This window comes from Cryptomeria japonica, chromosome 7 (assembly GCF_030272615.1).
Source record: "Cryptomeria japonica chromosome 7, Sugi_1.0, whole genome shotgun sequence".
Lineage (NCBI taxonomy): Eukaryota > Viridiplantae > Streptophyta > Pinopsida > Cupressales > Cupressaceae > Cryptomeria > Cryptomeria japonica.
In genome coordinates, this window is record NC_081411.1 from 565,460,853 (window position 1) to 565,471,582 (window position 10,730).

Sequence of the window (10,730 nt, forward strand, 5' to 3'; positions counted from 1 at the left end):
GGAGCAACATATCAACATGCCATGACAATAATTTTTCATGACCTCTTACACAAAATTATGGAGGACTATGTAGATGATCTGCTAGGAAAATCTAAGACAAGGCAAGAACACATTCCCATTCTAAAGCAGATCTTTAAAAGATTAGAAAAGTACAAACTACACCTAAATCCCAAAAAAGTGTGTGTTTGGAGTCACGTCGAGAAAATTATTAGGATTCATTGTTTCCCGTAGAGGCATCGAGGTCGATCCAGCAAAAGTAAAATCTATCATGGAAATGCCTCCACCAAGAACTCTTAGACAACTGCACAGTCTCCAGGGAAAACTACAATCTATTAGACGCTTTATTCACAACTAGTAGATAAGTGCCATCCATTTGCACACCTCCTATGCAAGGACACAAAATTCAAATGGGACTGCTTATGCCAAAAGGCCTTTGAGAAACTAAAAGAATATCTAGCATCATCTCCAGTGTTGATGCCGCCTACTCCTGGAAAACCCCTTATTTTGTATATATGTGCTACTACAGTGGCATTGGGGGCATTATTGGCACAGATAAATGATCAAGGAAAGGAACATGCCATTTACTATATCAATTGAACACTGGTAGGGTATGAACTCAATTATACCCCCATTGAAAGAGCATGTTTGGCATTGGTGTTTAGCACATAGAAATTCTGACACTATATGCTAAACAACAAAACAAAACTAATTGTTAAAATTGATGCACTTAAATATCTCTTGTCAAAAGTTGCTCTCACTGGTAGAACCGCTAAATGGGTCACACTCTTAAGCAAGTTTGACATTGAATATGTGGATAGAAAGGCAATCAAGGGACAAGTCATTGCAGATCAGTTAGTTGAAGCTCCGCTTCTAGGTGACCATCCTCTTCTCACATAATTACCGGATGAGTTCATTATGACTGTTACCACATCCTCCACATGGTGATTGTACTTTGATGGCTCCTGCACCCAAAATGGATCGGGTGCACGAATATTATTGGTCACACCTCAAGGAGATGGCATCCCGAAATCATACAAGATAGCCTTTGCATGTACCAACAACATAGCAGAATACGAGGCTCTCATCATAGGTTTGTGCTTGGCTATCCATTGGAAAATAAAGGAGTTACAAGTCTATAGCGATTCCCAGCTCGTCATAAAACAAGTCAATGATGAGTACCAGACAAAAGATGGTAAACTCCTTCCCTATCGTGCCATGGTTGAAGATATTAAGCAACATTTCACAGAAATCAAGTGTGATCAAATCCCATGAAAAAACAATAGGGCTGCATATGCAATGGCCACCATTGGCTCCCTCCTTCAAATGCCAGCACACAGTCAGAAGTGCGAGTTCTTGGTTGATAAATTATTTATACTGGCATATGACCTACCAGAGTCTGAAATGGGGTGTGTTCTCGTTGGTCTCGAGTCCCCTTGGTATCAAGAAACCTTTGCTTTCCTCAAAGACAACACCATTCCCCCACATCTCACCAAAACCCAACAACAAAAATTCATTTGCCGATGTGCTCATTACACCATCCTTGGAGACACCCTATTCAGAAGGCATTTTGATGGTTCCCTCCTAAGGTATGTAGATAAACAAGAGGCAGAATGGGCATTACACGAAGTACACAAGGGTATCTATGGGGCACACTCAAGTGGGCTCACATTGGCTAAAAATTTTTTGAGAACAAGATACTATTGGCCTAAAATGGAAGTAGATGCATATAACTATGTGAAGAAATGCATCCCTTGCCAGCAACATGGTGACAAGATTCATGCACCATCACAAGAATTGCAGCCATTTATTACACCATGGCCCTTATCACAGTGGGGGCTCGATCTCATTGGGAAAATTCACCCTCCATCTTTCAACGGACATAAATTCATTATCATCGCCACCAAGTATTTCACCAAGTGGGTAGAGGCTATCCCTCTTACTTTTACCACTAGCAAGCAAATATCCAAATTCATCCTGAACTATCTAATCTACCGATACGGCATCCCAAAATTTATCATTACAGATAATGACAGACAATTTAAAAACTAGGATCTCAAAGAACTCTGCCAAAAATTCAACATCCAACATCACTTTTCCACTCCATATTACCCCCAAGGCAATGGTCAAGCTGAGGCTTCTAATAAAACCCTAATAAAAATCCTCAAAAAGATAGTCAATGAAGCTGGCCGTGATTGGCACCTCCAACTCCATCCTACTTTGTGGGCATACCACACCTCCATCTGTACCCCCATAAGTGCCACTCCTTATTCCTTGGTCTTTGGCTCTGAAGCCATCCTTCCCCTTGAGATTGAGATCCCCTCTCTAAGGGTATTGCTGCAAAATATCTTGCCAGACGAGGAATACAAAATTGCCCACTTACAAGAGCTAGAATTGTTAGATGAAAGGTGCCTCAAGGCCTTGAATCATCTCTAGGTATATCAAAACCATCTACGCATGAGTTATCATAAAAAAGTTAGAACCTGAGAATTCCAGATTGGTGATCTTGTCCTCATGGAGAATCAGAAAAATCTACAACAAAGAGAAAAGAAAGGCAAGTTCGAGCCTAATTGGCTTGGACCATATGTAATCACAACAAAATATGGATCAGGAGTTTATCAGTTGGCTACTCCTGAAGGCGATCCTTTGGATGATCCAATGAATATCATGCACCTCAAAATATTTTATGCCTAGTCCTCAGAAAGTCTTAAATTGTCAAAAAAATAAAAATAAAAAAATAAAAAAATCAAGAAAAATACAAAAAAAAATTAAGAAAAAGATCTTGAAAGAAGCGTCACTTTGGTGAAAACCTAGCAAACAGGTGCCGTGTGACACAAAAAAAAGAAAGAGAAAGCAAAAAAGAAAGAAAAAGAAAGAAAAACAATTTGTCCACCAGTGAAAACCACTTTGTGGCTCTATGGACAAGTACCTTGGTGAAAACCTCCATGCAGGCGCCAAGGTAAATAACTGGATCCACTGTCTATCAGGTCGATACTACAAATCACCCACCATTCACAACATTCCTTCTCCTCCACCTCTCAATAAAACACGTGTATGATGATGAGTCTTCGCCTGAGTCATGAACAAGGAATGTGCCATTAAACTGAGCTTTTATGCCTCTGTGTAAGCTTCAAGAAGTCTTGAGAAACAATCCCAAGTTCGCAGGTCACTCTCCAAAACCATAAAAAAAATCACTTGCCTAAATCTACAAGTCCACTTTTCCCTAGGGATGATTCCTTCCCTCGCCTAGCAACCTAATCCTCCATCATAGTCCTACTTTTGGCAAGAGGTATCATTTGGTCATAGAAGAATTGACTTGTTAGATTTTGTTGGATATTTTCATTTAGACTTGCATCTTTTACCCTATGACTGCAACTATTTACGACTACCTAGGTTTTCCATATCCAGGTATGTTACAATAGGCGCATACTAGGGCATATTTTCATAGCAAGGCATGTTTTGGATCTCTCTTGTATAAACCGATGATCTGGTATTAATGTTTGTCAACACCTACCTTTTTGTGTACAAGAGTTATCTGTGTATTTGAGGGTCTCCTTGCATACATCCACAACTCTGTATTAGTGTTTCTTAACACTTGCATAGTTGTGTGTAAGGAATTCCCGTTTATCTGAAGAGTAAGTCCATGCCTTGGGTTTCTCATGGCATCCTGATTTCTATAATCAATGGTGCAAGTCACCCAGGGCAATATCAAACTAGGTTGGCTCTCCACATTTGTTGTGCACAAAATCTCACTATCATTCCATAAAATCCTAAACTCAATAATCCCATGGAGTCCTCAATTTCCCCCATTTCCCATCTATTTCATATTCTTCTATCTAAGATCATTGTGTTATTATTGCCATATTCCCTCTTTCTATTATTTTTCACATCATATAGATTGCATTACTTATTTCATTTAGATAGTCATTTTCCACAAAACATTTAGCATATAAGGTTGCATCACATAAATAAAAGATACTTATTCATCCATATAACATTACATTTAGATTGCATCATAAATCATTTCACATCTACAAGTCCATCACACATGTGCATTTATACATAAAGCATAAAAATCACTCATCCTGCATCCAAAACCATGTCAGCAACACATCATAAACATACATATATAAGAATCCACTCTGCATCACAAATAAGTCAGCATAACACATCCATAATTGCATCCATATATGACATCATAAGAAAAACAAAAAAGAATCCCTCACAATAAAGGCTACACATCATCTATCACCAATCAAATCATGTATATATATAAAGAGGAAAATATGTTTTTCATGATACAATGATCACCCCGAAGGGTCAAAATATAATACACAAGCAAAAAACAAGGAGCTAGCTCTCCCCTACTGTCTCTCCATCCCCCTTTGTTGTACCTCCTCCCCCTGGTCCTCCTGCTCCCCCTGTCTATTGGCTCTAAGTCAGTCACTGACTATGGGTCCTGTGAGACCACACACTCTCAGTGTACGAGGCTGCTCTCTATCCTGTAGGCACTACTCTGTGATATAGCCCCCTATAATAATGTGCCTCTCAAACTGACCTCTTCACCCTCTCTCGTTGTTGCAGACTATCAGAAAATATCTACGCCAATCCTACAAGAACCATTGCCTATCGGGCTACATCCCTCTCCCCCTGCAGCCATGTCGCCTCCACCTCTGCCCTCTACACTCTGGCCTGTAACCCTTCTAACTCAGCATCTTGTCGATGAAGAGAATCCTAGAGCCCTGCAATAGCTGTACCTATTTGGGCCTCCTCCAACATCCTCTCTGCCTCCTCCCCCTCTACCCTCAAGGCATCTACCTCTGTCCTGGTAGTATGGAGACTCTCTATTAGACCGGCTATCTCCCATTTCAACCACTCCACCTCTGCCCCCATTCTCTCCCTCTGAGCCCTCTCTACCTGTAGCTCATCCTCAAATTAATGGAGCCTCACTCTATAAGTATCTTGCTCTTGCTAAACATGGTCAAACTCAGCCTGCGACACTCCTCCCCTCTCCTCCACCTATGTCTCAGGGATATCCATAGAAACGGCCTCCCCTCCCTCACCAAATATAGCCTCCTCTCTCTTGCCAACTATAGCCTCTGCAGCCTCTCCCACCGAGGCATCCTCTTTGTCTCCCTCCTCCTCCTCTGGATCCCTCTGCCACACAACTTAGACTCTCCTTTGCTGTCTGCCCACACCACGCCCTGCATGAACCACAACTCTCTCTCCTAGGCCATCATCCTCCCCACCCACCACCTAATCAACCTCTTTCTCCAACTCCTCATCATCCAAAACTCCAAGAATGGTAAGCCGCATTGGCAAGTGCCCCTCCCACCAGCTCCTATAACCACCTGTAATGCCTAGATCCTCCCCTGCCACCATCTACTCATCCCAGACTCTATGAAATGCTATTTGGAAGCTCGTCCGGCCATCCAAGGGACTCGTGGTAGGCCCCCAATACCTCACCTCTTGTGTAATCCGGGGATAGACTAGAATATCCCCGACTATATCCTGTATCTATCCAAGCTGTCGAGCCACCCTAAATGGAGCATAGTACTCCATGATGTAGACTAATCTCCCAAAAATCCATATCTCCACTCCTGCCCAGTGAAGCTACTAGTCATCCCTCCACCGCTCACATCCCAAAAATGGTCTCCATGTGAACTGCGCCAGCTTATCCAAAATCCTCCTCCAGAACCACACAGACATTGTCTATGTTTAATGCAACAGTCCCCTGTGCCTATCCACAAATGGCTGTCATGGCCGCTTGTCCTGAACCTGCAGTGGTTGAGTCATTGCAATGTGTTCCCACGCCCAGATGTGTAAGAGTGTGAACCCAATAGATAAAATGGCATACACCCTGTAAACCACTAGATGTATGTCATGATACAACTGGGCTAGCATCGCTGACCCCCACACATACTGCTGACCATCATACAACATGAAATACAAGCATCTACTCCACCCAAGAGGAAATCCATGGCCACCCAAATCTGGAATGATCCGCCCACTCAGGAACCCTCAAATCACCAAGACCAATCAAGGAATCTGTCAAACACCCATTGCCTGGCCCAAGTGCATACTGCTCCTATCTAACATAGGTGGCGTCTCATACTCGCACACCTCCCACAAATAAAACTCAGTTGCATCCAACTGATACTCAAGGATCACACCATGAATAGGGATCTTCAAGATCCTCCAAACATCTAACAAAGTGAATGTGGCCTCTCCAATCGGCAAACGAAAGGTGTTATATCGACTATCCCACCTCTCCACCAACGTTGTCATCATGGTAGTATGTTCTTGTATGCTCGGCCACCTGCCTATGTAATGCAACCCTAGAGTAGCTAGCACCTCCAGCTCATCATGGGCTAACTCATGATAGAGACTCATCATGGCAGGCCAATGCTCTCTCAAAGCTAGTGGTCCCCTCTCCACCTACATCCATTAGACCAAATTATTAATTTCACATCTCAAAACCCCCTCCTGATCTTCGAAACCAACCATACCCTTCCCCTCTTTCCAAAATTCTAAGCCAAAATTGCATTTCCACCTATCCTAGGTGCACGTGCTGATTTACCAAGCGCTCACACCAAAACCACGATGCTTGTGCCATTTTGCAGACGCTCGCACCAACAGAGAAATCCTACCCTCTATTGACCCCCTTCTGGGCCCATCAGCGTGAGTGCCCGCATAATCCCTTGGGTGCCTATGTTGAAGCACAAGAAGCCACGATGATCACCTCATTCCCCTCCCAAAAACTCATATACTACCTAACCCTCGGTGACCACCCATGCTGATCGCTAGTGCTCGCGCTGGCCTAGAGGCATGCATGCTAAAACAATGATCAACGTGAGCACCTCGCCTAATCTTCACCGCTATTTCTAGCCCTAAAATTTACCTAAAATCAAAAATTTCAAAAGAGGGATAGACCTACTCACTAGTGGTCCATATCTCGTCGATCGGTCAAATCATCAGATCCTCTCAGCACGATAATCACGAACTGGAATGCAGTCCATCTCTCCTTCTCTTCTTCTTCGCTCTGAGTAGCTCCAAGGCTCATGTGTAACAATGACCCCTCATTGGGCTTGTTGTGGCTTATATGGGCCCCTGTGAGGGCCCATTTTCCTTCGCAGTCTCGCATCTCCTATTCTTCTTTCCAAATTCTTCACAACTGCTTCATATTTCTTCCTCATTTATCCCTTCCACCCTAATTCTTCTTCCTCTATTTTCGAGAATTTTTCGTCTTTTTTCCAAAAAAAAATCTCGAGGGGGCATACACCTCCCATACTTTACGCTGGGGCATCCTTTTCTTCTTCTATCTTCTACACATTGCCAAATTTGTCGCTGTGTAAAAGAGGAGAAAAATGCAGACACTTAAAAATAATTATTTTAATTATTTTTAATTCCTCACATAATTAATTAATTAATTATGTTAATTCAAATTCTCCTCAATATTAATTAATTATGATTAATATTTTCACTATAGTATGTAATTGATTTATTTAATAAATCAATATCTCTCTTTATTCTTCTAAAAATTAAATCCTCACAAATCTTTCTCTTAGCTAATTAATTGCAATTAATTAGTTAGCCTACATGATTCCTACAAATTATCTTCCTAATTCATCATTGACCTAATAAAGTCTTCTAGAAATTCCCTAAACTCACTTAACCTTATTCTTCTAATTTTTAATTCCCTCCACTCATTCTCTCTCCTAGTCAAATCCTCCTACAAATCCTATCCCACCTAATCTTTCCTCTAATCCCCCTCCTAATGAGTTGCTAGTGGCTAATCATCATGATTAACCACAAAGTCAACTCCTTGTCCCTTCCATCCAACCACTAGCTTTAAATGCTCTTTTCCTAGGTGAATACGAGATTTTCAAAATCTCACATTCCTCTAGGCATCTCCTCTCCCAAGGAATTTTTAATTCCTTCTTATTCCTCCAATCCCCATGATCATCCCTTTTTGGAGAATTTTAAATTCCTCCTCCCCATTCTTCAAGGAATGTCCCATCCCTTGCTCTTCTCAAGGAACATTGGGAAGTCTTCCCAATGCACCTTGCTCTTCTCAAGGCACATTGGGAAGTCTTCCCAATGCACCTTGAGGAGTGTGGAGACAAGAAATGCCTTTAAGGCATATCTCTTGGTCTCCACACCCTCTCTTGGGCCTTGTGTGAGCTCACAAGCAATCCTAGCCCTTCATCTTGGATCCATCCTAGCCATCCATTCTTCCTCTACTCTTCCTATAAATTGAGGACTCCATCCCTTCAATTTTGATCTCCAAGCTTAGTAATCTTATGCTGCCCTTTTGAGCCTAGGAAAATCATCCTAGCAACCTTACCATATCAAAATCATCTCTCATCCACACTTAATCATCTCATCCCTATCATCCTTCAAGATCCATCTCATTTGTGCATAACATTGGAGAGGCATCCACATCGAGAAAGCAAGAGGAGCACATCAATTGGAGCATCATCCAAGGGTGCCTTCACTTCATCAAGCTCCATCTGAAGGAGAAGGTAAAATAGCAAGGTATAAGCATTGTCTTCATGTTTTTTATGTGATTTGGTTTATGCTTCATCTTCTTATGTTTTTAGTGTTTGATTTGCATATTAACAATCCAATCCACCTTGCTTCATTTTCCCCTCTTCACGAGCCAATCGCTAAGGCATACAAAATCAACCGATAATCCTTGATTCCAAAGGTCCTTACACAACACCAAGTCAAGCAATTGTTCAATGACACCAAACAACGCCTAGGGAAACCCAATGGCTCTAATATGTCCACTTGCAAACAACTAACACTTCTCAAGTTCTTGTGTGACTACACACACCTTTGCATGCAATGAGTGGGCTACTACTAAGCTTTAGGGTTTGAATGGCCTACTAAAGAATTCAATACAACAATCCTTGTAGGGGTGTTCTCACAACACCTAAACACAAATGAAATAGGATTTCATGGTTTAGATCCACTAGAACATCAATTTTGACTCACTTGCCCACAAATCTGAACCAGTTGCTATTAGGCCTCCTTTTGAAGGAATCGGGTGATAACTTTTGACACCCTAACGATCTAGAAAATAAACATACTTTCAGATACCCTTTTGGGAGTTCTCAACAATATCTCAGTTTCTAGTATCGGATCAACTTGCAGATATCCCAACTACTATTGCACTAACATACCTAATAAGGCTTTTAGACCTATTTGACTGAATGCCTTTTACAAATTGGTTTGATTCTCCTAATGGGTGACCATCACTGACCACTAAATATTATGTAAACCTCAAAAGTACTCTTCTACCACATTCAAACCTTTTTTCAGTGCTCTACCACTCAATTCTCATGCATTGCACTCATCAAACCGGTCTGTCACATAGAGATGCCAGACCTAGGATTAGTTCTCCATCCTCTTTTCACTGTTGTATCCTCTTAATGGCTTTTGGTATAGATATATGATACACTCACCTATCATCTCCTATAATAGCAAAGTGTTCAGTTAAAGATTGATAGGCCAAATTCTATTATTGCAGTCAAACCCTAGGAGTTTAAGGGTTTAGGCTACCCGGTAGAGATTTGCTTGTAGAATGGGGCAGTGATCACTTCAAGACTTCACACTAAAATAAAAACAAAGGTAAAACAATCTACTTATAGGATCTATGCCATGAGCATTCTTACCAATCCACCTTTGGTATGCAATCAACAGAAATTAGACATTTTTTCTGAGTTTCCAACAGTTCTGATGCTTCAATTTCCTTTTCAAAACAACCAACTCATCCAACATACATTCTTTGGTGTTTGGGGCCTTTAAAGGTATTTCCCAAACAACCATAACGTCCTCCAAAAAAATTTCAAACTGATTGACCGTTGGAGAATCGCAACTTACAAAATGTGCAAAATTGTCATGACAACAAATTGACAATATGACAACTTTTGCATAATTTGACCATCTTAGACTCTAGACTATCATAGTCCCCCAAAATGATTACATTTGATTCTAAAACATCAAAAATGACTCAAATAGACTTGTGGTCACCTAATCCCTCAATTTAGACCATTTTGACCCTTATTGACTCAATTTGCTCTACTAGACCTTAGATGACAATTTGACCCAAACATGGACAAACGTGTCACACTCCTAGGACATTGAATTACAAAAAGGACCCATAGGGTCTTATTACATTTATTCTAGGTAGGTGCTCCTACACAAATGAGCATTACAGTAATCAGATCATATCATATGACTATGGACCAGAAGATGAATTTATCAGATCTGAATCGGTAATGCAAGAATCAGTTCAAACTAGTGAACCAGTCACTCTAGTAACATCAAAAAGTTCAACAGTGACAGATGAACAACAAAGAGAGTCAGAAAATCAAGAAAACTCATAGACTCCTAGCTATGTGAAATTAAATTATTCTGAAGATCAGATCATTGGAGATAAAAGGAAAGGTGTGATGACTAGGAGAAGGTTACCTGCTGAAGAGGTATGTTTAATTTCTCAAATTGAATTGGAATCATTTATTGAAGCAAGTAAGGATGAAAATTGGATAAAATTAATGGAAGAGGAATTAGATCAGATAGAAAAGAATAAGACATGGGAACTAATTCCTAGACCTAAAGACAAAAACATTATTGGAACTAAATGGGTTTTCAGGAATAAATTGAATGAGGAAGGTCATGCCATGAGGAACAAGGCTAGATTGGTTTGCAAAGGTTATTCATAGGAA